The sequence below is a fragment of the Balaenoptera musculus genome, chromosome 11, assembly GCF_009873245.2.
Source record: "Balaenoptera musculus isolate JJ_BM4_2016_0621 chromosome 11, mBalMus1.pri.v3, whole genome shotgun sequence".
NCBI classification, from domain to species: Eukaryota; Metazoa; Chordata; class Mammalia; order Artiodactyla; family Balaenopteridae; genus Balaenoptera; species Balaenoptera musculus.
In genome coordinates, this window is record NC_045795.1 from 92174188 (window position 1) to 92201806 (window position 27619).

At 41.0% G+C, this 27619-nt stretch overlaps 1 protein-coding gene across 5 annotated transcripts in view; it reads right to left on the reverse strand.

The window, feature by feature from the left end:
• Positions 1 to 27619, reverse strand: part of SUMF1 (sulfatase modifying factor 1) — a 110743-nt gene that overhangs the window by 11657 nt on the left and 71467 nt on the right. The gene's annotated exons all lie outside the window — the stretch shown is intronic.

Sequence of the window (27619 nt, forward strand, 5' to 3'; positions counted from 1 at the left end):
AAAAGAAGGAACAGTGGCTACCACTGCAATGCGAACTGGAGCCAGAAAAAGCCAGCCAAGAGGTAAAGACTATTTCTTCTAGGGAGGGCTCTGGATAAATGTGCAATGGAAATGAACACCGTAAAGCTGCCAGGACAAAAGCCTCATCGTCAGGTAAGCCATGCAAAGAGTATTTGAGAGTTACCAATAAATTCCTACGAACCAGAGCCATATCTGGGAAGTCTGAGGGGGATAAGAATTTTTTGCTTTTCCTTTGTTACGCAAGAAGTCAACTAATACAGCTGCCTGTTCTTTGCTTACTGAAAATAAGAGAAGGTTGAACAGAGCCTCCTATTTTAGTTTTCCTTTTCCTTGTCAAAGGCCCAGACGTCAGTGGCAGAAGTTAAAAGAACCATGTTTTCTCCAAGCATGGCTAACACACTGACTCGCAAATGTCAACTTGTGGGCAGAAGTTCATGTTTTCTTCTAAACCAGGTACTTAAAAACTGTCAAAGACCAAGCCACTGATTATTTTTCATTCCACTGCAAGGCCACAGTATTTCCATGGCCTTAAATGTTTTATGTTACATTAACAAACTTTTATTGATTACAAATGGGCAAGCTATAATTGAGAGGAGCTACATGTGAAAATAATGACTTCACAACACAGCATCCTTCCCAGGAGTATCTGGAATCTGACAGCCATTACAACAGAATCTGCTGGGTGAGTTTATCATTCTGTGATAAAGCAGCATAATCACCAAGAATTCACTGAAGCAGAAGTGAAAGCATTTAAAGCTGTGCAGCTATCCCATAGAATGTCCGCTCTCGCCTACATTAAATTTCTTGCTTGGGGATTCTTGCGTTACACTGCTTCAGGGGGTTCTCTGCATGCTGGGTTACAATGTAAAAAATGACAGTTTAAATGCTGATTAAAGTCACTCACAGTATCTGCTATCATGCAAGATTAAATTCTTTTGTCAAGTTAGATCTAAGAACAACAAAAAGGAGCTGATTTGCCAACAGGAAGGAGAACAGAACAGTTCCCTTTCACCACCATCTCCAATGAAGGAAGTCTGCAATCAATGAAAATGACACTCATCAAAGTGACCCAAGCACTAATGAGACTCATCCCGGGCTGATACGGCCACAGCAGTTAACACAGTCCCCTAGGTGGCTGCTCATCTGGTCCTTATAAATACAACTATTTTTGCCAGAAAACAACATGATGTAGGATCAGCTACATCTGTTTGAAATGCTTACCACTTGGCCAAAAAAAAAAAAAAAAAAAAAAAAAAACCAGAAAAATTACTTGGAGTGTGTAGTGGGTTGAATAGTTTCCCCCCCCAAATTCATGTTCACTCAGAGCCTCAGAATGTGACCTTATTTGGAAATAGGAACTTTGCAGATTTGTAATTTCTGTATTAGTTAAGATGAGGTCATACTGGATTAGGGTGAGCCCTAAATCCAGTGACTGGTGTCCTTATAACAGGAGGAGAGGACACAGAGAAGGCCATGTGAAGATGGACACAGAGACTGGAGTGATGCAGCTACAAGTCAAAGAATGCCAAGGATTCCGGGGAACTGCCAGAAACTAGGAAGAGACAAGGAAGGATTCTAGAAACTCTCAAGTGAGTATGGCCCAGCCAGGACCTTGGTCTCAGACTTCTAGCCTCCAGAACTAAAAGCATAAATTTCCGTTGTTTCAAGCCAGCAAGTTTGTGGTAATTTGTTATGGAAGCCCTAGGAAACTAACATAAGGGGGAAATGTCTCCATTTCTTTTCATTAAAGAAAGGATCGATAAATCAAAATTAACGTCGTCTCTCATGATCAAGTTTGTTACTGCAGGTTAAAACAACTTGAGAAGCTACCGACGGTAGTGTCTGAATACCTCACCTCTCTGCCTGTATACTTGGCAAGAAGAGAGGCTGCCGGGCCGCACAACCTGCACCACCAGTACTTAAGAATCTAAGTAAAAATATACACTGAACACAGAGACCCTGATCAGAAACAGACAAGAACCCATGTGAATGTTGTCTCCAAAGGGACTACTACCCATAACTGCTCTACTCCCAGACAGCAAAATACGAACAGGTCTCTAATGCTTGGATGATTGCAAGGACAGCAAGAAAAAAAAACAAAACAAAAAAGCAGGTTTCTAAATGTTAGCCCCAGTAATCTCAAAAGGCCAAGCAAGGTGCATCTCCAGTTCTCAGGACAAGAGCTGAAGGAGCAATGCTCCGAGTGCTAGTGCAGGGGAAGAGATCCTCATGTGAAACACCTTGCAAGGCATAAAAGTCCTTAGTGATGAAACAAATCCACAGTAGATGCCACAGAACCACTCACCGGCAAGGCTGGCTTGCTGAATGAGGAGTAAGCCTGCAGGAAGAGGGTTGACCAATGCGCTGGGGGTGCCCAGGTCGCTCTCCACAGGAGCATAAGCCACGACATTTTATGTAGTCAAGAGATACGCTTCCCTTTCCCTCCGTGTCATATGCAACACAACAACAAGGACAGCAAAAGAGGGAACAGAGCGTCTGACAAATTTTCATCAGTCAGCAAAGAGACAAAAAGCACTTCTTTTAAACCATGTGTGATGAAATCCATAGTGTGGAATACTGAGCAGCTGTTAATAAAAATGAGGCATGTTAAAAAAATATGAGGCACTTCTGTATGAGTATATTGTACTGTCACTTTCACTTAGAAAATGCCATGGAATCAAGCGTTTATTCTGATCTTCTTATACGCTGTGTCCCAGTGGGGAGTTGATTACCTGCAGTGAGCATCTGGCCCTGGGGCACAGGAGGGTGCCTCACCCCACAGGCCGCTCCTCACAGGTCAGGCATGCACTCGTCCGTATGTGCTCATTTTCATTCACTTCAGTGTATGGTTTGACCCATGGATTATTTAGAAGTGTGTTTATTGTCCAAGTGTTGGAGATTTTCCTATTTTACTTCTGTTACTGATTTCTAGTTGGATTCCACTGCAGTTAGAGAACACACTCTGTATGACTTCAATTTTTCAAAATTTGTTGAGGTTTATTTGATAGTGCAGGATACGGTCTATCTTGGTGTATGTTCCACGAGTACTTGAAAGAATGGGTATTCTGCTGTTGTAGGGTAGAGTGTTCTACAAATGTCAATTAGATCCCATTGGTTGACGACATTGTTGAGTTCTTCTATATCCTTGCTGATTTTCTATATAATTGTACCATCAACTGTTGAAAGGAACATTACAGTCTCCACCTACAATTGCAGGTTAGTCTATTCCTCCTTTCAATTTTATTAGTTTTTGCTTCATATGTTTCAGCTCTTTTCACTGGGGCATACATATTTAGTATTACTATGTCCTCTTGGTAGATTAACCATTTTATCATTACACAATGTCCTTCTCTGACTCTGGTGATTTTCTTTGCTTTGAAGTCTACTTTATATGACATTAATACAGCCATTCTTGTTTTTTTCTGATTAATGTTTACCTAAAACATCTTTTCCCATCATTTTGTTTTCAACCTATTTATCATTATACTTGAAGTGAGTTTTTTGTAGACCGTATACAGTTAGGTTATGTTTTTTAATCCACTCTGCCACTGTCTTTTAATTGATGTATTTAGACCATTGAGCTTTTAATGAAATTATTGATATCTAAGCACTTAAGACTGTCATTTTATTTTTTGGTTTTTGTCTGTTCTCTATTTTTTTTTGTTTTCTTTTTTCTGCCTTCCTGTGGGTTACCTGAACATTTTTTTAAAGAAATTCATTTTTATTTACCTATAATGCTTTATCACAGTTTTATATATATAAAAATACATATACATTTATAAATATATAACAAATACATATTATATATTAATATATAACTAATATATAAAATACATTTTATATATTTAATAAAATATGTGGATATATTTTATATATAGTTATATATAAAATATTATATTTATATATATTTAAAATATTTTATATACATTTACATTTATATATATACATACATATAACTGTGATAAGATATGTCAACTGGTATTATTTTACCAATTCCAGTGAAGTATAGAAAATTCACCTCCCTTCACAACACTCTAGCATCCCCTGTTTATAACTGCATTAAAAATTTCCTCTAAATACATTTAGAAACACATCAACGTTACAATTTCTGCTTCAACCATCAAACAAAACCTAAAAATCTCGAGAGAAGGACAGCCTACTGTATGCAACTGTATTTCTCCTTACTATGTTCCTTCTTCCATACCGATGTTCAAAGGTTCTTTCTGTAATCATTTCCTTTCTGTTTAGTGAACTTCCTTTAGACATTCATTTAGGATAGGTCTGCTGGTGATAAATTCTCCAGTTTTCTTTCATTTGAAAATATCTTGATTTCCTCCTATTCGTAAAAGACATTTCACTAGATAAAGGATTCTGGGTTGGCAGTTCTTTCAACACTTAAAAAATATCATGACCACAAGGAATACAGAGGAAAAGTATCATGCCATTTCTTCTGCCCTTTTTTAGGGTCTCCGATGAGAAACCCACGGTCATTCACACTGGCCTTTCCCTTATAGATAAGGTATCAGTTTTCTCTGGCTGCTTTCAAGATTTTTCTCTGTCTCCTGTTTTCAAAAGTTTAATTATGATATGTCTTGGTATGGGTTTCTTTGGGATGATCCTATTTAAGGTTCACTTAGCCTCTTGGCTACAGGTTTAATCTCCTCCCAAATTTGGGAAGTTTTCAGCCACTATTTCTTTGAGTACTCTTTCAGCCCCATGCTCTTTCCCCTCTCCTCTGAGACTCCCACGACACAAATGACCACCTAGAGGGGTGGGATAGGGAGGGTGGGAGGGAGACGCAACAGGGAGGAGATTTGGGGATATATGTATATGTATAGCTGATTCACTTTGTTATAAAGCAGAAACTAACACGCCATTGTAAAGCAATTATACTCCAATAAAGATGTTAAAAAATTTTTAAAAATTTAAAAATAAAATAAGAAAAAAAATGTTAGATGATCTTTTTACAGTCACAAAGGTCCCTGAGGCGTCATTCATTCATTCATTCATTTTCTATTTTCTCTCCATCATTCAGATTGAATAATTTGTTTCCGTTTTTTTTCACCCTCTGATTTTTTTTCCCCCTCTGTCCCTTCTATTATGCTGCTGAACCAATTCACAAAGCTTTATTTTGGTTATTCTATTTTTCAGTTCTAAAATTTGCCCTTAGTTCCCATTTATACTTTCTATTTCTTTTCTGAAGTTTTTTATTCTCTTTTTTCATTGTTTCAAGCATGTTCATAATTGCTCACTTAAGTATTTTTATCATGGCTGCTTTAAAATCTTTAGCTAAATGGGTAATTCTAACATCTCTGTCATTAGTGTTAGCTATCGATTGTCTTTTTTTCATCTCGTTTGGTGTCTCCCAGGTTCTTGATATGACAAGTCATTATTCACTTGAAACCTGGATAATGTTTATATGTTACAAGACTCTGGCTCTTATTTAAATATTCTGTTCCCCTGGCTTTCTTTGACGCCACATTGGCAGGGGAAGGGAGGGAGCCATCTCGTTACTGCCAGGTGGAAGCAGAAGTCTGGGTTCCCCACTCAGCCTCCACTGACACCTCATGAGGGATGCTCATTACTGGAGAAGGTGACAGTTTCGGCTCCCCAAACGGTAGCCACTTACACCATGGGGAGGGGTGGCCTCATTACTGCCAGGCAACTATGAAAGGCCTGGCACCCCACCTGGCCTTCTCTGACACCACCCTGGCAGAGGTATTATGTCACCTCAATACAGCCTCATGAGGGTGCAAGTATAGGCTCCCCACCCTGGCCTTTGCAGGCATGAGAAAACACAGTTTTTTTCTGTCATGCTTAGATGGAGTAGGGTGGTTTACTGACTGGAAGTTTTCAGTATTGCTAGACTGTCCATCTCCTGTTTCCCCTTTGGCTAGAGAGAGCAGGCTTTTCTTGGGACTTTTTTGGTTTACATTCCCTGGCATTTGCTGTCTTCTTCAGCTCCAAGTCTGGGATATATGAGGCAAAAAGAACATCCGTGGAACTCACCACCCTGTCATTCCTAGGGTCCCAAGGTCTGCAGCTACTCTGCCTTCTTTCCGCTCTTCAGGGACTTCTTATGTTCCTTTTCTAGGTAGTGTCCGGAGTTTTAATTGTATTTAGTGGGAAGAAGAGGGAAATGTATGTCTACTTCATTTTCCCAGAACCAAGTCAGACCTCCTTCACATTCATTTTTAAAGGATAGTTTTGCTCGATATAGAAGGCTTAGTTGATAGTTGTTTTTTTCCAGCCCTTTGACTGTATCACTCCACCATTTTCTGACTTCCACTGTTTCTGAGGAGAAAGCAGTCATTAATCACATTATTGTCCTGTATGTGATAAAGTGCTTTTCTCTTGCTGTTTTCAAGATCTTCTCTTTGTCTTTCAGCACTGTGACTATGACATGTCTAGGTATATTTCTCATTTGTGTTTATCCTAGTTGAAGTTCATTGAATTTCTTGGAACTGTAAATAATTTTCATCGAGTTTGGTAAGTATTTAGATCATTTCTGCAAAAATGTTTTGTCCCTTTCTCTCTCCCCTCTCCATCTGGGACTCCTATTACACATGTGTTGAAATTATGTTGAAATGTCTGATACTGTCACACAGGTCTCTGTTGATCTGTCTCCAATTTTTTTTCCTCTCTGTTCTTTGGTTTGGAAATTTTCTCTTGATTTACCTTCAAGTTCACTGATTCTGCCATCCTACCATTTCTAATCTGTTACCAAGTTCATCTAGGGAACTCTTCATTTCGGTTATTATAATTTCAATTCTAGAAATTTCACTTGGTTCTTCTTTTATCATTTCCATTTGTCTGTTGTGATTCTGTATTTGTTGATGCACATTGTATTTTTTATCAATTCTTTGAATATATTTTCCCTTAATCCTTTAAACATAATAGCTGCTTTTAAGTCTTTGTCAAGTCCAGTATCTGTGCTTACTCAGTTTCTATTTAACTAATCTTTTTCCTTGGTATTGGTCACAGTTTCCTGTTTGCATGTTTATTGCTTTTTAGGTGAAAAGTAGACATTTAGATTATTTATACACACACACATACACATATAAAATCCCCTCACTGGAATGATGTGGGGATTAAAAGAGAGAATGCATAGAAAGCACTGAGCAAATAATAAACAATAAACGTGCAGTCATTATTGTTTATTATTACACATGATTAGTTCACGACTAACTCAGACTTCCCGAAGGTGCCCATAAACCAAGTGGCATGTAACTTCCAAAATTCCAAAACCACAGTGATAACTTGACCCATTTTTTCTAAGGCCAAAACCCCCAAAAGGAGTCTAAGTTCTAATAAAATAGCTGACCTGTTACTAACACTGCAGAAGGAAGACAGACTATTGTATAGTACAGTGAAATTCACATAGCTGGTCGCAGCATGCAGAGGCTGTTACCACAGCATCCGACTTAGCAAACCGTTAACATTTTTAACGGTAAAACCCAAACAAAAATATTCTGGGGGCCAGAGAAAGAGTGGAGTGAACTTCTCCTCAAGAAACTTTTAAAAGTCTGAAAATATCATTTGACTTTACGCTACTTTCTCTTTCCCTTGCCTGGTACAACCGATACCACAAACACCTGAGGAGAAAACTGAGATTCACTATTTTCAATTTGACAACGGCAGCTAGCCTTTATTTTAATAACATTTGTGAGAAGACCCAGAAATCTCGTGAATACCTTAAAGTGTTTTAAATATTGTTTTCATCTGCATATCACATACCGCATAAGACCAACAAATAATAACAAGAGTAACTCTGAAGAAGCAACAGACACCCAGTAAAGGATCAAATTGGGGAAGGTCAGACCTATTTCTCACTGAGTCTTCCTCCATTTCACTACACCCTACCCATCTGCTCAAGCCAGAATCCTGAGGAGCAATTCTCAATTCCTCCCTCTTCCCACCCCGACATCCAGCTGGTCTGATGAGCTCTACCTCCAAGGCAGATGGCTAATGGGTGGCAGCTATCATCTCCATAGTAACCACCCTGGCTCCAAACCACCACTTCTCCCCTGGACTACTACAATAGCCATCTAAGACGTCTTGCAGCTTCCAAAATGGTACCTAGTAGGAGGAGCACAATAATATTTGTAGAATGAATAAAAGACTATGCCATTGTGAAAGAAGCTAGACAAAAAAAAAAAAAAAAGTACACACTGTATGAGTCCATTTATCTAAAACTCTAAAAAATACAAACTAATTTACTATGACACAAAGCAGATCAGTAATTGCTCACGTATGAGAGGTAGAGAAGGCAAAATGGAGGGATTACTAAGGGGCACAAGGAAATTTTGGGGTGTTGGATACGTTCACTATCTAGACTATGGTGGTTTCATGGATATGTGTGTGTATATATATTTATTTTTTGATCAGTATATATATTTATATATACAATTATGTATATATACATATACAAACTGATCAAACTGTACACTTTAGAAATGTACAATTTATGCCAATTATATCACAATAAAGCTATTTTTAATGAAAGTAAACAAATTTTTTAAATGATGGTATTTTAAATAAAACATGAGGAGTGGGATTGGCTTCAAATAATCCAGGAGACAAGGGGAGCAGGGATGAGTGGGCGGAAATATACATGAAACAAGATTAGCCATGAGTTGATAATTATTAAGGCTGGGTACTAAGGACATGGGGGTTTAATATACTATTCTCTCAACTTCTGCATGTTTGAAATTTTCTATAATAAAAACAAGTTTTTAGTTAAATGAGAGAAAATCATAAACCAGATTAAGCTCAAAGAAGAAAAAACTTCCAGAGCCCCAAAATGCTAGGAGTCAAAGGTTTCCTTAGAAGTTTATGTATAGGGGGTTTGGAGTTTAAAAGGACAGATTTCATTCTCCACTCTCTGACCCTGAGAAGCGTGCATCTTCCCTTGAGAGCTAAGTCATCCTCGCCCTGATTGGCTAAAAGCTGTGCTCTCTGCACACTTGACTTCTAGTCAAGCCTTCAAGCTATCTTATCACCCGGGCTCCCACAGGCATGGTTCTGGCAGCCTGAACTTTAGGATTAAACAAAAATGATCTTGCTGCCCATTTGAAGCACTTCATGCATGCTAAAACAGTGCCCTTGTTAACTCACCAGGTACTATAGCAATAGGCAGCTCAGAAACACACAAACAGGAGCAGCCTTTTCAATCTTTTCCTTCAAGCCTCTGCTCATGTGTCTCCTAAAACGGATCTCTTTTCAATCACCTCAACCATTTTTAAAGAAAGGAACTGTGCCCACATTTGCTTAGAGCATGCTAATACCTCTTCTCTCATTTGATCCTCACAATAACCTTGGGAAGCAGGAAGTATCATGATCCCCATTTTAGGGATGAGGAATGGTGAAACTCAGAGAGACAGAAAAAATGGAGAGCCCCAGGTCACACAGCTAGCAAGTGACAAGGCCAGGAGTCAAGGTCCCTCCCACCTCTGTGCCTGTCTAGCTCAAATCTCTTTCAGGCTAGCTGCACCTCAGACCAACTCACTTTGTTTACCTGATGTCGAACATAACAAGGGATTTTAAGAGTGGGTAGCGAAACCAGTATTTCAAATAAAGCTTTTTCAATTATGTGTAATTTTATTCATCCCCCAGCACAAGGTCCAACAGAAGGGACTGCAATTAGCTTTAGACCTTGCATGAGGAGAGAAAAAGGAGGGTGACACCCAGAGAAAGGTCAAAGAAAGGAAACTAGAGGTCAGATTGGAAAGAAAAGCACATTAAACACACAGTCCAAGTTAACAACCCCTGCAGTATTTTCTCTGTAAAATCAGCATGTGCTGTATGGTGATTACCCTGTTAGAGAAATGAATGAAAACAGTCATTTCCTCCATGCTACTTGTTTCACCCAATCTAGGGTAAAAAGGAAGAGAATTCGCAAAGCTGTATTAACTCACTCTCAGTGTCCATGGTCCTCCATTTTCCAAAAAAATATGTCACTTTCATAGCCCAAGGACTACAGTAACAATTCTTGCTGTGGGGGATAATACATAAAACTGGATATTTACAAACCACTGATGCCAGTTGCAGCAGCTAATAATAGCAGCTAATAGTTACTGAGCACATATTAGAGTCAGGTACTGTTTTAATGTTTTTCATCTTTAAAACGGTATTTTGATGTAGGTTCTATTATTGGTAGGGCAGTTATATAATTTATTGTCCCAATAAGGATACTTCAGGGAGTGCACAGGGCCGCTGTTAACAACTGTGCCAGGCGTGAGCACAGGCTAGGAATGTTCGGACACCCCATCACTAGCCCCATCTTACAAATGGAGAAATAAAGAACAGAAAGGTTAAACTGCCTGTCCGACGTCACGCAGCTAGTAAGCAGAGCAGCCAGGAGTCAAGCCCAGGCCATATGGATCCAGGCTCACACTCAGCCACTCGGCCATGTGCCCCTTATGAGCCAAAGTGGTATCATATTTTTTAAATAAATTATTCCACTGTTCCAGTTTGAAGAGCACAAGGCTGTCCGCATTTCACAAGCTCACTGCAAGAAAATGGCTAAAACCCATGGGAAACTGTGAGTCGAGAGTTCACATTGTTAAAAAATAAAAGACATTCATTAGCTTCGGGATAGAGCTGAAATAACTCCCCTTGTTAGACGTGCCTCTCCTAAAGTACTTCTCTTGGCATATGACATCTGCTTCTTTCACTTAGGAATAAATACACATTTAAAGTAGCAACACTTACTATTTAAACAGACATCCATACTTAGATTGATACTGCAGATACCTTCAGTGGTTTCACTGGCTCAAACCCCCCTGGGTTTGGGGGTCTCAACCTCATACCATGGAAGCAACTGTTCCATTTCATAGACCTACTTTGTCAAGTCTCATCTTCCCTTGTGTATTACTGGAATGGTTTTCAAACACCTCCAAGAAAAAATCACACCCCAGAACTAAAGGAATAAGGAGGAAATCCAACATCTTCCTTTCATTACACAATAAACTACAGGTGCCATGAGACCTCAATGAGCCACAGTGTCAGGTCGGTGGAAAGTGTCTTTATGTACACACAAGATTGCGTGTGGACATGCTTCTTAAGGCAACATGATGGTGGTCTGTTTCCCATTATCCCTTTTCTTGGGTCCCTCATGACATCACTGTCCTTTGCACTTACAGTTCTTTCTGCCTCTTCCCTCAGACTTCACACTCCATTTAGTGTCTCTGTCAAATGACAAGCTTCCAGACAGGCTGAAAGATCATACCCTCCTCCACCTACCATCACTCTCTCTCTTGCTACCCTATATATATCCCCCTTCTTCCTCGCTGTGGTATCAAAACACACATATCTGGTCTTTGTCCCCAGTTCCTGGCACAGAGCTGAAACCCTTGGAAAACATGTGTCTTTCTTTTGGCTATTCCTGAGTTGTATACTTTATAATTAACCAGCAATCATAAGTAAAGTGCTTTCCTGAGTTCTGTGAGTTGTTCTGGTGAATTATCAAACCTGAGGAAGGGGTCATGTGAACCCCCAAATTCATAGTCTGCCAGGCAGAACTGTGGCTAGCCTGGGTACCCCATTTGCAGCTGGCATCTGAAGTGGACACAGTCTTGAAGGACTGAGCCCTTCATCTGCGGTGTCTGGGATAACTCTAAAAGTTAGTATCAGAATTGGATTGAATTTCTGGACACCCAGCTGGTGCTGGAGAATTGGTGTGGAAAAATGACACGTATTTGGTGTCAGAAAAAACACACACATTTGGCGTCAGAACGGTGCCAGAAAAAATTAAATACACCAGCGCTTACCACTTGGTGACAAATTACAAATTGCTTTCCTTCTCCTACCAGAAAGCAGACACCTTGACAGCATGGACTTTGCTCTGTTCACTGCTTTATCATTTGAGCCTTAAATAGTGGCTGGGATTGTAGATGTCAACACTATTTGAACTAGTAGTTGATCACCCTGCACTTAAGCTTCTGTGTAATGACTCCTGGCCAAAGTAGAGATTCACCAAAAAAAATAGGCGAGAAGGTTAGAAAGAAGAGTAAGACGGGAGAGCCCCCTGTGATACAATGGGAAATATATATTTGGTCTTTGTACTGGTTCTCCAGAGTGATGAGTGGCTTCTGTGTGCTAATAAGATGACTGGTAGCTGGAGAGCCCTAGAGAGCTTCAGGATGGGAGCTGGTCAGTCAGAAAGACCCAGGCATTATTATCAAGTTGGAACTTTTAGCTCCACTCCCTGATCACTGGGGAGGGGGAAGGGTTGGTAATTGGGGCTAATCGCCAATGGCCAATGATTTAATCAATTATACCCATGTAATGAAACTTCCATAAAAAACCCAAACAATGAGGTTGGAGAGCTTCAGAGATGGTGAACACATCCACATGCCAGCAGGGTGGTGCACCCCAACTTCACAGGCATAGAAGCTCCTGTGCATGGGACTCTTCTGGACCCCACCCTATACCTCTTCATCTGGCCGTTCATTTGTATCCTTTATAATAAACCCGTGATAGTAAGTTAAGTGATCTGTGAGCTTTTCTAGAAAATTATCAAACCTGAAAGAGGGGAGCTGTGGGAACTTCCAACTTAGGAGCCAGCTCAGGCAGAAGTGTGGGTACCCAGAGTGCCCAATACTTGGACTGGCATCTGAAGTGGCAGCAGACTTGTGGGAATGAGCCCTTAAACCTTGGAGTCTGTGCTGACTCCAGGTGGTTAGTGTCAGACTAAATTGAATCGAAGGACACTCAGTTGGTGTCCAGAGAATTGGACTTGGCTGTTGGTGTGGAAAAAAACCTATACATTTAGTGTCAGAAGTGTTGTGGCACTTTTCCCAGAACTAGAATAAAATTTTTGTTTTTAATTTGTATGGAAACACAAAAACCCTAAACAGCCAAAACAATCTTGAGAAAGAATGGAGCTGGAGAAATCATGCTCCCTGATTTCAGACTATACTACAAAGCTACAGTAGTCAAAACAGTATCGTACTGGCACAAAAACAGACACACAGATCAATGGAACAGGATAGTGAGCCCAGAAATAAACCCAAACTTACACAGGCAATTAATCTGTGACAAAGGAGGCAAGAATATACAATGGAGAAAAGACAGGCTCTCAATAAGTGATGCTGGGAAAACTGAACAGCTACATGTACAAGAAAGAAATTAGAACACTCTCTTAACACCATACACAAAAATAAACTCAAAATGGATTAAAGACCTAAATGTAAGACTGGACACTATAAAACTCTTAGAGGAAAACATAGGAAGAACACTCTGACATAAATCGCAGCAAGATCTTTTTGGATTCATCTCCTATAGTAATGGAAATAAAAACAAAAATAAACAAACGGGACCTAATTCAACTCAAAAGCTTTTGCACAGCAAAGAAAACCATAAACAAAATGAAAAGACACCCTATAGAATGGGAGAAAAATATCTGCAAATGATGCGACTGACAAGAGATTAACCTCCAAGATATACAAAAAGCTCATACAGCTCAATATCAAAAAACAAACAACCCAGTCAAAAAGTGGGCAGAAGATCTAGACAGACATTTCTCCAAAGAAGACAAACAGATGGTCAAAAGGCACATGAAAAGATGTTCAACATCGCTAATTATTAGAGAAATGCAAATCAAAACTACAATGAGGTATCACCTCACATCGGTCAGAATGGCCATCATCAAAAAGCCTATAAATAATAAATGCTGGAGAGGGTGTGGAGAAAAAGGAACCCTCCTACACTGTTGGTGGAAATGTAAATTGGTACAGCCACTATGGAGAACAGTACGGAGGTTCCTTAAAAAACTAAAAACAGAGCTACCATATGATCCTGCAATCCCACTCCTGGGCATATATCCAGAGAAAACCATAATTCGAAAAGATTCATGCACCCCAGTGTTCACTGCAGCACTATTTACAATAGACAAGACATGGAAGCAACTTAAATGTCCACTGACAGAGGAATGGATAAAGAAGATGTGATACATATATACAATGGAATATTACTCAGCCATAAAAAAGAATAAATAATGCCATTTGCAGCAATGTGGATGGACCTAGAGATTATCCTACTAAGTGAAGTAAGTCAGACAGAGAATGACAAACATCATATGATATCACTTAAGTGTGGAAACTAAAAAAAAAAAAAAGGATACAAATGAACTTATATACAAAACAGAAATAGACCCACAGACATAGAAAACAAATTCATGGTTACCAAAGTGGAAAACAGGAGGAGAGATAAATAAGGAGTTTGGGATCAACATATACACATTACTATATATAAAATAGAAAATCAACAAGGACCTACTGAATAGCATAGGGAACTATACTCAATATTTCATAATAACCTGTAAGGGATAAGAATCTGAAAAAGAATATATATGTATAACTGAATCACTTTACTGTACACCTGAAACTAACACAATATTGTAAATCAACTATGCTCCAATTTAAAAAAATATAAAATAAAATAAATTAAAAAAAATAAGATCCTGCTTTCAATTCTTTGGGGCATATACCCAGAAGTGGCCCTGCTGGATCAGAGATCTATTTTTAACATTCTGAAGAACCACTATGCTGTTTTTCCAAGAAGCTGCCCCATTTTACTTTCCTACCAACAGTGCACAAGGGTTCCAATTTCTTCACATCCTTACCCACACTTGTTATTTTCTATTTTTTTAAATAGTAGCCATCCTAGTGGGTATGAGGTGGCCAAGGGCCTCAACTTCTACAGCTTCTAGGTAGAAACTTCTAGGTAGGAAGGAAAGAGAGAAGAAAGAGCAGCAAAGTCCAGGAAAATGGTTAATACTCTGACTTATACAACGGTAGATACATATGATTTGTTTCAGAGATATAGACCATAATAATTGTGCAAATAAGCGGTAGTCTTCAACACAAGGCCATGAAATATCTAAGTGCTAAAAACCAGTCAACCTAAACACAGAAGAAGCAACTATTAAGAGAAAATGAGTAGCACGTTGGATTTCTGCAACGAAGAGCTAACTTTCTTATCATCTGCTAATAGGTGTACACTGTTAAATGGAATTTGTTGTCTAATAATGCAGATGGTTCTTTAATTTCTGAAAGCTTAATATGCTAATGTACTACACAAAAGAACATTCATGGTCTATCCAATCCTGGAGGGGTTGGTTCTAAAGTATAGAGAAATCAGTTTGTTTCATCCTAAACAAGGCAAGGTATATAGTAGCATCATCCTAAAGAAAGGTGACTTCTGGGTCAATGAAAACCAAGCCACCAAGATCACAGGGTACCAGCTACATCTGCTGAAAGGTCTACTCCAGGTTCAGTCACTTCCATCTCTCAGAATAATGGTGTGAAACCGTTCAGTCCTACTTGCAAAGCCAGATATGGCTCTAAAGCATTGCGAGAAATAAGAAAAACACAGTTTAGTCTTCCTGAGGATTTCGTTTATCACATTCTCTTACACTCACAATCTACTGTGTTCTTCAGTGACAACTCATTAGCAAGTTATGAGAGAGTATAAGCAATTAGTTTATACCAAATAGTATTTTTAAACATTTTTTTGCAAAGAATACTTGAACACTTCCATGATTTTATTTTATACATTGTAAAAGTAGACAAGTGCTAAGTGTCCAATTCTGTAAGTTCTGTCACTTCGTTAGAAGCAGTGTTCACTTTTTTTAGTGAGTATAAAGCAGAGACTGTCCATGGAAAGAAGTGTTATTTACAGTTGCATGCTACCAGATGTCTTATCTCCTTTCCACATCCCTAAAAAGGTCCAGAATAAATGTCTTTCATGAATTAGATTTCAGAGTGAGGTGTCATTTCATAGCTTGCTAGCTTATTGTATTTGAATTTTCATTACACATAAAAACAAGAGCCACAATTAAGATTTATCAAGTGCTTACCACATACCAGTCACTGCACTAAACATTTTCTTTGTGGTATCTCACTGAAATCTCTCAGTAACTCTACAAGGGGTAACTACTATTTCCTCACTTATAGATGAGGAAGCTGAGTGAGAATTTAAGTGACTTGCCCCAGGTTAATCAGCTGGTAAGTGGCTAAGATAGGAAACCAGGTCCGACTCCAAAACTGCCTGAGTTTAACCATCATGCTCTACATCCTCCTCACATATAGTTAAATACATAAGCACATATATATAACAAGGTGTGTCTGCTTGACTCCTTAACATCTGCAGGCTACACGAGGGCAAGCGGATCAGGTCTGTGGGATTCCCAGAACCCAGCACATAAGTATGGTATTCAACAGATTGCCAATAAATTTTGCTGAAAGAATAGAAGTATATATTTATATAGAAATCACACATGTGGATATGTATGTACCTATACTATCAATATGTCCACATATCCACATGAAAAAAATTCCCAGAATAACCTGATATAAAAGATGGTTGGGGGCTTCCCTGGTGGCGCAGTGGTTGAGAGTCTGCCTGCCAATGCAGGGGACACGGGTTCGAGCCCTGGTCTGGGAAGATCCCACATGCCGCGGAGCAACTGGGCCCGTGAGCCACAATTACTGAGCCTGCGCGTCTGGAGCCTGTGCTCCGCAACAAGAGAGGCCGCGATAGTGAGAGGCCCGCGCACCGTGATGAAGAGTGGCCCCCGCTTGCCGCAACTAGAGAAAGCCCTCGCACAGAAACGAAGACCCAACACAGCCATAAATAAATAAATAAATAAATAAATAAAAATTGTATAACTTAAAAAAAAAAAACAAAAACAGATTTATTAAAAAAAAAAAAAAAAGATGGTTGAACTGTTCTATTTTTCTCTTCTCAATAACATGTTTTTATTTCCAGATCCTTAAGGAAAGAACAAATGAGTCACACTATGGCATAGGAAAAGGCATGAAAGGTGAAGCTATAGAAGTGGAAGATGACGCAACATTACTTCACTATTCATTAACAGGTTAAATGTTCAGTGCAAAAACTGACTTGCCGAATCAATACTTTTAAAGAACAATTTAGTGGAAATAAGAGATTAGGAAGGTAAAAAGGACAAGAAACTGATTGAAAATCTCAAGATACAAAAAACCATAGGCATAATTCACTGCCTCTCCCTTGCTCTGGAAGAAGCCACTGCATGACACAGCAATTCACATCTCTTAAATTAACTTTCATATTTATAACACTTTCTGAAATTCCTGACTTAGTGTATGCAGTTTGTGGTAAGATACTATAAGGAAGTAAGTAGCCTTTCAAGTTTTGTATTTCAAGTAACATCTGGAGTCTGGTAAATACTGTATGAGTCTCAAGATCAGAAGACCTGGGATTTAATCCTGACTCCGCAAATCAAATTCAAAATCTGGGGCAAAGTGAGAACCTCTCTCCACTCCCTGAATTATCATAAGAAATGAGACTAAAACCACATGTCTCCTTTTGCACAATCAGGAATATTTTGCGGGTATGAGAAATACAGAAGAGTCTCTGAGAAAGAGGGAGAGAGGGAGACAGAGAGGACTCTGAGTTCTTCAAGGAGAAAAAAAACCAAATATAAATGTAAAGTATAAAGAACGTTGACTTGGCTCCTCGCAAAAGCACTGGGCAGCCCTGGGGTAAATTCAGGCTGTGGACAAGGGTCTGAGGCACACTGCTTCTTCTGCAACCCAAACATTCTACTGTAATAATCTAGAAAGCTAGAGTGCAGAAGGGCTTGGGGGACTGTCTCCAGGTTGACAGAGACCACACTTTCTCTTCCCAAACAGTGTGCAATGATTCCACCTCTGGTTTAGGAGTGCTGTGGTCAAGGTGTTTACGACTACAGACTGTCGTATGTGAAAAATGGTAAAGAAGAGAATTATTCTGTGTGCCAGAATATACACATACACTAACCTTTGTTGACTGTCAAGCATGATGAGACAGAGGCCTTAGCCGAAAATGTTAAGCATAAATTAGGGGCTGAGATACTGGGGAAGTGTTGAGGGAGTCACTGCAACACCAAGAAAAACGATCTGTCCAGGAAGGCCTAGGGTAGGAAGGAGATGGGAAGGGAGGCCCACGGAGGCGGAAGCCAGGATGCCAAGCCTGATGCAGAGGCTCTGGCTCTGGATACAGCGCCTGCACTTCCGGCTGTCGATTCATACTGCAAACCACACCAGGAAAGGAGAGAAAAACCTTGGGCAACTGACCCATAATGGAGGCCTCTTCCACCTAGAATTTGGCAAGTACTCGCCTCTGTCCAGAAATGCTGCTCAGACTTGGCCTGTCAGCTGTGGACCCAAATAAATAAGGGACCCAAGTGACAGAGACTCTGCAAGCCCCCACCCTCCTTTCCCCGTGGCCCCTTCCAGGTAAACAGAGGTGCAGAGAAGGAATAAACAACCTCTGAAAGGAAGCCAAAAACCTGGGCTTCAGTTCTGATTTCCTAAGCGTCAGTGGGGCAAAGGCTTCCTAGTATCATGGAAGAAAGGAACTGTAATTAGGGACTGTGAAACTCAACCTCTCTGCAGGCAAGGATGGTGTGACATTTATGTCTGCCCCTAGGACCAAGCAAGTGCTCAATAAATGCTTATTAAATAAATGGAAGAAAAGAACATAATCTGGTCTAATAAACAAGAGGATGTGCTGAAGGGGAAAGGATTTTCAAAATGGAAATGTTCCAACTGCGGGGTGCTTGGAAAGTAATTAGCTCTCATTTACTGAGTGCTTACCGTGCAGGTACAGTGTCATGTGCTTGAACCTCTCGTGAATTCTCAGAACAACCCAATGTCCTTAAATTGTATCATTACTCCCACTTTATAGACGAGGAAACAAAATCAAAAGATGTCACCCCCTTCTCCCAAGGCCACCATGCCATCAGTGGCAAAACTAGGATGTAGAACGAGGTGTGAATCATTTTAAAACCTGTCCTCTTAACCATGTTCCTACCAGCTTCTTCATCCATCACTGCCTGTTTTCCAAGCCAGCACGAGACTCCAGGGCTGCTGTCCAGATTTACTGTACCCTAGGAATGCCTTGCTACACCCCCAGCAAAATTTACAGATGAAGCAGTAAGCCAGACAAGGGCAAGATGACTCACCTAAGGTCCCTTGACATTTTAAAGCTAAATCTCAGATGGAAACCCAGGCTGCTGACCTCTGCTTTCATCACAAGGCCACAGTTCTGTTATTCAGTGCAGCAGGAAGAACTTGACTGAGGACAGCAAGTAACCACATTAGCAAACTCTTTGCTCTTTGCCTGTAACGTTTTTGTTATAACCCCAACCCATTATGCCGACCTTCTGCCATCCCAATCTTAGAGCATATGGCTCCCCCTCCCAGGAGTGCTCTACACTGTGAAAAAGACAGCTCATAAAAGCCCTTTTACTGAGCATGGCAAACTAGGAGAGCAATTCACAAGTCACTCTCCAAAGCCCCTAGTTGGTTAGCTAACAGAAATTCTTGAAACAGCTCGACTGTGCCCATAAGGAGAAGAAAAATACACTGCGGCAAAACTAAAAGAAAGAAACACACACACACACACACACACACACACACCCCCCTCTCACTGCTTTTACTTTTACTTTCACCGTGAGTATGGAAGAGGCAAGGCGCTTCAGGACTGAAGGGCAAGCAGAGAGCAGCTGTGGCCTCGGGGCGTCACTTCAAGAAACTGAAAGCAGCAGGGAAATAAAGGAATCAAAACCCTTTCTCTGCTTACCATGAATTCCTCCCAAGGCCATGCCATGTCCTTCCTGTGTTTGGATGCCAAGGACGTGGCACACAACTGCTGCCATCCTTTCTAAGGGCATCTCCTCAGAGAAGCCTTCACGGCTCCAACCAGCAGAGAAAAGAGCTCAGGGAGGCCGCACCTCAACCACATCAGCAGCAAACCTTACCACAGCACATCGTGATTTACCTGGTCACTACCCACCCTCTCCCTAGACTATACGCTCCCTAACAGCCGGCCCGTCTCAGGCACCTCTGCATCCCCGAGAGCCGATACGGCCCCATAACACAGTATAAGTCCTCAGGAAATGCGGCCTGACCTCTGCCTTGAGCCTCGTCCCATTCACGTGGTATCACTGACAAAACCACAGCCAAATTGGTTGATTGTAAGAAGCTGGAAGGGAAAACCACTACCATAAATGACAGAGCTGATAGTCACAATGAGGTCTGTAAGCAGTCTCTGAAGGTTGAAACCCATTAAAAAAAAAATGGAATTTGATGGAGAGAAGAGATAGGCTCCTCATTACATTTCAAAACACAGCTACATGGGGCTGCCCTGGTGGCGCAGTGGTTAAGAATCTGCCTGCCAATGCAGGGGACACGGGTTCGAGCCCTGGTCCAGGAAGATCCCACAGGCCGTGGAGCAACTAAGCCCGTGAGCCACAACTACTGAGCCTGCACTCTAGAGCCCGCAAGCCACAACTACTGAGCCTGCATGCCACAACTACTGAAGCCTGCGCGCCTAGAGCCCGTGCTCTGCAACAAGAGAAGCCACCGCAGTGAGAAGCCCGTGCACTGCAATGAAGAGTAGCCCCCGCTCTCCACAACTACAGAAAGCCCGTATGCAGCAATGAAGACCCAAAGCAGCCAAAAAAAAAAATGAATAAATAAAATAAATAAATTTAAAAAAAACACAGCTACATAACATAAAGAGAAGATTCAAAAAAGTTTAAAACTACTTAAAAAAATAAATGCATAAATCATAGCTGCATAACAACAATATTTAGGGAGACCTAGCCTAAAATCAATATAAGGGGAAGAAAGGGAAGTTTTATTTGGCTACTACAAGCTGCTCCTGTTGCTGCTGCTACTACTACACATAGTAGTGAGAGGATTCACAGCAGCAGGAGGAGAGAACCGGTCATGTTGAAAACAGAAGCTGCCATGTACCGTATGCTTGCTATTTGCCGAACATTGTGCTAAGTGGCTACAAACGCTCTCTCACTTCCTCACAACAACTCTATGAAGTAGGAATCTACATCCCCATTTACGAAAGAAGCAAACCTGAGTCCCAGAGTAGCTAAGTGACTTGCCCAGGGTCACACACCTGGTAAACCACAGTGACGGTAATAAAATCCAAACCTGGCTCTACTGAATTCCACTGGCTCAACCTTTAACTCCTACCACAATCTGAGACCTGATGACAGACAAGGAGGAAAAAGGACAGCCCCACTATTATTTGCATCTATCAGGGAACATCTAGAATGCTGTGTACATGTCCAGAAGCCCATTTAGAAAATGAGACTTTTTTAACCACTCATATTATTCAGAGGAACGTAACCTGGGTTGCCCTGGATTGGAAACCAAGTTATTCAAGGTGCAGCTGAAGGAATGGGGATGTTTATCTAGAAAGAGAAAGACGAGGGGTCACAGGCTATGACTCTCTTCAGGTATCTGAAAAGCTTTCATGCACGAGACAGAAGCTGTGTTCTGTATTCCACCAACTGCAGAAGGAGCACCAGTGAGTTGAAACTCCGGGGACGGAATATTTGGTTGTCCATGGGAGAACATCAAACAATGAGCACATCTGATAACACAACTAGATGCCCCAGACCTTAGGGCGTTCTTGGCCTCAGGAAGTTTGAAGCTCGAGGCTGCAGGACCATAGCTGTCATGGGTACCAAAGAAAGGGTTCCTGCAGGGGTAGAAGCTGGAAGTTTTCACTTCCCTCCAAGATCCACTGATCCTCCAAACTAAGAGAGGAGGCCACAATACATTTGGGTGTCCCACTCTATTTGATCAGGAAGAGTCCAGAGCTGTAACATGAGACTGTGAAGGTAATACTATTGTGAATAGCATTTTTACCACCTTCCAAATAGCAACTGGAATTAGCATTCACTCTTTTCAAGCAAGAAGCATGTGTTTGAAAATGTGTTTACAGGATCTAAATATCTGAGCCATATACATTCAAGCTTATTCTTTCTATTTTTCAACAGTTTTTTTTTGTTATTGCTGTTGAATGATCAACCTTGCTCCAGAACCACGAAGAACAGTGGCAATGGATAAACATTAGCTTTTCCTCCAGAATGATTTTCATCTTCCACTAGGGAGAAGAAGATAAAATTCTTTTCATAAGCATGGCCTCTAGAGACTGATGATTTTTGATTGCCCTGCTTTCCCTTTGGGATTTATTAAATATAATTTACAACCACAGTAATTTATTATCAAGTTTAAATCAACTTCCTTAACACTTTCATGCCTTTTTCATTCTGAATACCAGGTCACTTCTACATCAAACGGATTTATTCTAAACTGTCCTCATTGAAAATACACGAATGAAGGCCTTACGGCAGATAAAAATCCTCAATGAACTCCTTCTCCTAGCACATCCTGGGTATGCCTGCTCCACTGATGAGGCTGCCGATGGGGCAGCCGATGGGTGGGGCAATCTCAACTAAGGATGATGTGATATTTACAGTTTCTTGCCCGGCTGAGACAAGGACAGGCTCACGCCATAGGCAGAGGAGGACTAGGAGACAGGCTAAGCAGGGGTCTAACATTTTTTTTTAAGTTTATTTATTTATTTTTTGGCTGCATTGGATCTTTGTTGCTGTGCACAGGCTTTTCTCTAGCTGTGGAGAGCGGGGGCTACTCTTCGTTGTGGTGCGCGGGCTTCTCATGGGGTGGCTTCTCTTGTTGCAGAGCACGGGCTCTAGGGCGTGCAGGCTTCAGTAGTTGTGGCACTCGGGCTCAGTAGTTGTGGCTCGCGGGCTCTAGAGCGCAGGTGCAGTAGTTGTGGTGCACGGGCTTAGTAGCTCCGCGGCATGTGGGATCTTCCTGGACCAGGGCTTGAACCCGTGTCCCCTGCATTGGCAGGCGGACTCTTAACCACTGCACCACCAGGGAAGCCCCAGGGATCTAACATTTTTGATGCACAAAATTCATTGATCCATGTAGTGGTGGGAGGCCAGAGGAGGGGTTATTGGGAAGAGGAACAACCAAATGTGGAGTTTAGAGCAGGGGTCCCCAAACCCCGAGGCGCAGACCGATACCGGTCCGCGGCCTGTTAGGAACCGGGCCGCACAGCAGGAGGTGAGCGGCAGGCAAGCGCGCAAAGCTTCATCTGTGGCTCCCCATCGCTCGCGTCACCGCCTGAACCATCCCCCACCCCCCACCTCCCGCCCCCAACCCCGTCCGTGGAAAAACTGTCTTCCACAAAACCGGTCCCTGGTGCCAAAAAGGATGGGGACCGCTGGTTTAGAGGATGGGCAAACGCAAGTCCAAGCCCCAAGTCCAGTCACCCAATGGCAAAAGCAGGACTGGCCATTAGGCATCCGCCAGCACCTCAGGTCAGAGGGTTGGCATGTGCCCCGTGAGATGGGCAAGGGCTCAGATGTGTGTCCTTCAAAACGAGCAGAGTGCAAACTGCAAACCACGGCTGGCACACAAGGAGGGCTTACAGCCTCCTGATCAATTCCACACCACAACAACGCAGACTTGCAAAAGAGAGCACACTTCCCAAGATGTCTAGAGCTATACAATCTAACTGAACAATCAAACGTTGACAAAAACAAAACAAACAGAATCTCTGGCTAATAGAATTTGGCAAGCAGCAGGGATTCATTCAGAGGAGGAATACTTTTTAGAAAACTTAATTCCCATTGGACTTTAATGGGCCATGAAGTGAGATTTTCATTGTAAGGATGACTATGTGATATGCTAACAAAAGGTAAGGATAGGAGGAATATTAGGCATTCATTATTTATAAACATCATTTTCTCCCCCTCTGCTTCCAAAGGCCAACATTCCTCATTAATTCTGCTGAACAGAAGCATACAATATCCCAATTAGGTACCCAAAAATAATTTAAACAAAAAGAGTAAACCACCACCACAATAGTACTTTTGGGGTATAAAGTATTTTTACATACAACATTATCAAATCTAACTTCCCAACAATTTCATGAGATAGGTATAGTTATTCCCAATTTGTAGATAAGGAAACTTAAGATATATTCTAAGTTTAGAGAGATTCCTTTACTATTAAGTAGTAGAGCTATAATCCAAGTTACTTTGACTAATTCTAAGACTAGAATTCTTTCCCTTAGAAAAAAAAAGCTGCCCGGATGAAACTGTGTACCTCTAAGAGTGGGAAAGATATTATAGATCACTCCATCCTTTCACATCATCAGCGAACAAGTCAGCATGATACCAGGGTAGTGCGAGTGAGGATGCAGGTGTGAGAAATCAGGATGCTATATAAGCTCTACATAGTCTTTTAAGCACCACACACTGCCACAGATTAATAAGGGTCTCCGGGTTACGTAACTAAAAAGGAAAAAAACCACAAATCATCTTTTATTACTATAATTATTGGGTGAAAAAAACCAATAGTATCAACAGCCACCCTCTGGATTGTGTCTGTGTGGGAAGAGGTGATGCCACCCTAAGCAGTTCCAGAAAACACACACATGCATGCATGCACACTCCCAAGAACCTTCTACCAGGTAAGACCAAACCGACCCTCACTCCATATGGCCAAATAGCTCAGCCTCTCCTAGGATTGTGTGTACAAAGCACACAAGGTGTTCCCACCACCTGCTTTTGCCATAAATGACTACCCAATAAAATAAACACTAATGATTAGCTTGTGCTCCCTGGAAGTCACTGAATAAGAAAAAGATAATCCCCGAATAGCCTCTGCGTACAGAGCACTGACTTTTCCTAAGCTCTCCAAAGAAGATTTAAAATGATCTGCCATTATGATTTAGTCTTGGAACTAAAATATACACATGACACTGAAGAGGTCAGTTCCTGGGTTGAAATGTTTACTAATCACATGGGTATTCTGGTCCAAAGCTTTCCCTGAAAATATCTGTTTTTAACTAGCCTTTGCTTTTGAAACACCTGGAGTATGAACAGTAACCAAACTCTCTTGATCCTAGGTATCTGGAATTGGGTTTATCATACGACCAGTTATTATGTACCAGGTTCTTTGCTAGGCACTGGAGATACACAGGCCATCAGGGAAGAAAGGCAAATAAATTAAGACCTCAAAGAGGGGACTTCCCTGGTGGCGCAGCGGTTAAGAATCCGCCTGCCAACGCAGGTGACACGGGTTCAAACCCTGGTACGGGAAGATCCCACATGCCGCGGAGCAACTAAGCCCGTGTGCCACAACTACTGAGCCTGCGCTCTAGAGGCCGTGAGCCATAACTACTGAGCCTGTGTGCCACAACTACTGAAGCCCGCACACCTAGAGCCCGTGCACTGCAACGAAGAGTAGCCCCCGCTCCTCGCAACTAGAGAAAACCCACGCGCAGCAATGAAGACCCAACACAGCCAAAATAAATTAATTAATTTTTTAAAAAAAGACCTCAAAGACAATTGGGAGTTTAAACAGATCAGATGAGAACTATCAGGGCTGTGAGGAATTGCAGGGCTCAAATCCCAGAGAGAAGGGAAGTCCAGAGAGGTGAGCCTATTTTCCCAGAGGTCTATTGATTCCAGTGGCAGCAGCTATAATGCTGAGAAGCTGAACAGAACTTTGCATAGACTTATAGGCCAAGGAAGAAAAACCTGGAGCTCGGGGGCCTACAAGGAAGAAAAGTCATGGAAAACCCCTAGACTGTTCGTTGGCACCCTGAAGAACTATACCCAACTAGCCCTCACAGGGACTGAAGCTCAGCTTCAAATCATCTCAATTTGTGATTGGAATAAGCTAATGTGAAATAGAAGTTTCCAGAAGCAAAGGTAAGTCCACTCTAGAGAAAGATCCCACTATCCAGATCTCAAATAATCACCACAGTTTTTCTTAAACAATATCTGGTACTCAATCAAAAATAGCAAGGCATGTGAGAAAACAAGATGGGACCAAAATTCAAGAACAACAGACAACAGAAGCAGATCAGCAGAGTGGCCAGATATGAGAGTTGTCAGATACAGACTTTAATATATGATGACTAAATGCAAACTAGTATATCTCGAATGGATAAACAAGGTCCTACTATATAGCACAGGGAGCTATATTAAATATCCTGTGATAAACCATAATGGAAATGAATATGAAAAAGAATGTGTATATTTATGTGCAACTGAATCACTTTGCTGTACAGTAGAAATTAACACAACACTGTAAATCAACTGTACTTCAACAAAATAAATTTTAATATATATATACATATACAATGACTAAAAAACCACAGTGAGATAGCACTATACACTGACCAGAATAGCTTAAATTAAAAATACTGACAAATATTAAGTGTTGACTAGAATAGTTTTTCTTCTTGTTCTTTAGCTAAAAGAAATATAGTAAATACAATATACTGTCAATATATGTTAAATCAAAATGGTCGATATCATAGGTATCTGTTATGCTATTTTCTGTACTTGTCTGAATTTTTGTAACATTTCATAATTAAATGTTGAAAGAAGAAGAAAAAGCTGTGGCCATTGAGAGATCAGCAAGGGCTAAATTATTTTAGCCTTCAGAAGTCATGTTCAAGAGTTTGTACTTTATTTTAAACAGAAGAGTGACAGCATTAAGCGTGTCCTCTATAAAGATCATTACAGCTACAGTAGAGCAGAGTGAAGGCAGGGAGCCCAGCTGGGAAGCTGATGCAGTAATGCAGATGAGAGACAGGCAGTGGCTCTACAAATGAAGGAGAGCTGTGAAGATTTGAATGAAAGAGTCTGAGTTTGCAAGGGAGTTGGGATTTAGTTCTCAAAACTGTTGAATTTTATCCCAGTCAAATAAGGAAGCAAATGAGGCCTCTGTGACAGACAGAACCCTACAAGGAGAATGATTTATACAGCAAAGACAACATCTGAGATAGAGCCCGGGACTGGGGAAAATAAGAAAAATATGGATTTTTCTGTAAATCCTTAGAAGAAACACAAGCAATTATAAAACTGAAAGCTAATAAGCACTCAGCTCGACAACAGATGGTCAGAGAGATACATTCACAACTTGCCAGCATTTTGAAGCCTCGTGCACCCCCTTCCAAACATGCAGATGCTTTAATCTGAGGGGAAAAAAAATTCTATTTCTGATTCTGACAGCAAACGCCAAGTCACATCTTGCCAGTAGAGAATGGCGTCTCCCAACCACAAACCCACTGAGAACTTCACAACCTTATTCTCATTTTGGAGAGATGGGTTGTCTTTGACCACTACTTCCAGCAGCCCTGCCAGAAAGTACAAGGAAAACAAGGAGGAAATGACAGTTTCTGAAGAACTCAGCTTTTTCATCTGCCCCCAAGAAAGTAGATTTCTGTCTCTAGATTACTCATGAGCAATCCACGTGTTATTCTGTGAAGAAAAATCAAGCATATCAAACAAATTTATCCCCGTATTCTGAAAAATGGCCCGAAGCTCAGAGTCTGACAACTTCCTCAATTACTCTGAGCTGTTTAACACTCCACTGAGAAGAGATCGAAGAATTAATTTTCTTTATCACTACCTTTTGTGGCTTTTCAAGAGGTTAAGGTTTAAAATTAAACATATTAAGTTCCCAGTCTAGCTAGTTTTGGTATAAATATACATTCTTGGATCTGACTTATGAATGTCTAGTTTGCTCGAGATAGGATTTTTAAATGGTATTTTCCCCCCAATCTGTTTACACAAGAAATATTCAGACATGTTCTTTTTAAAGGAAGTACTTCCCACCCACATGCCCAGTTTTTGTAGCGTCTCAATTTTTGTATATTCTGCTGGGAGAGCTTGGTTTTAGAGGCAGAGGAGTCCACTAGCTGCAGT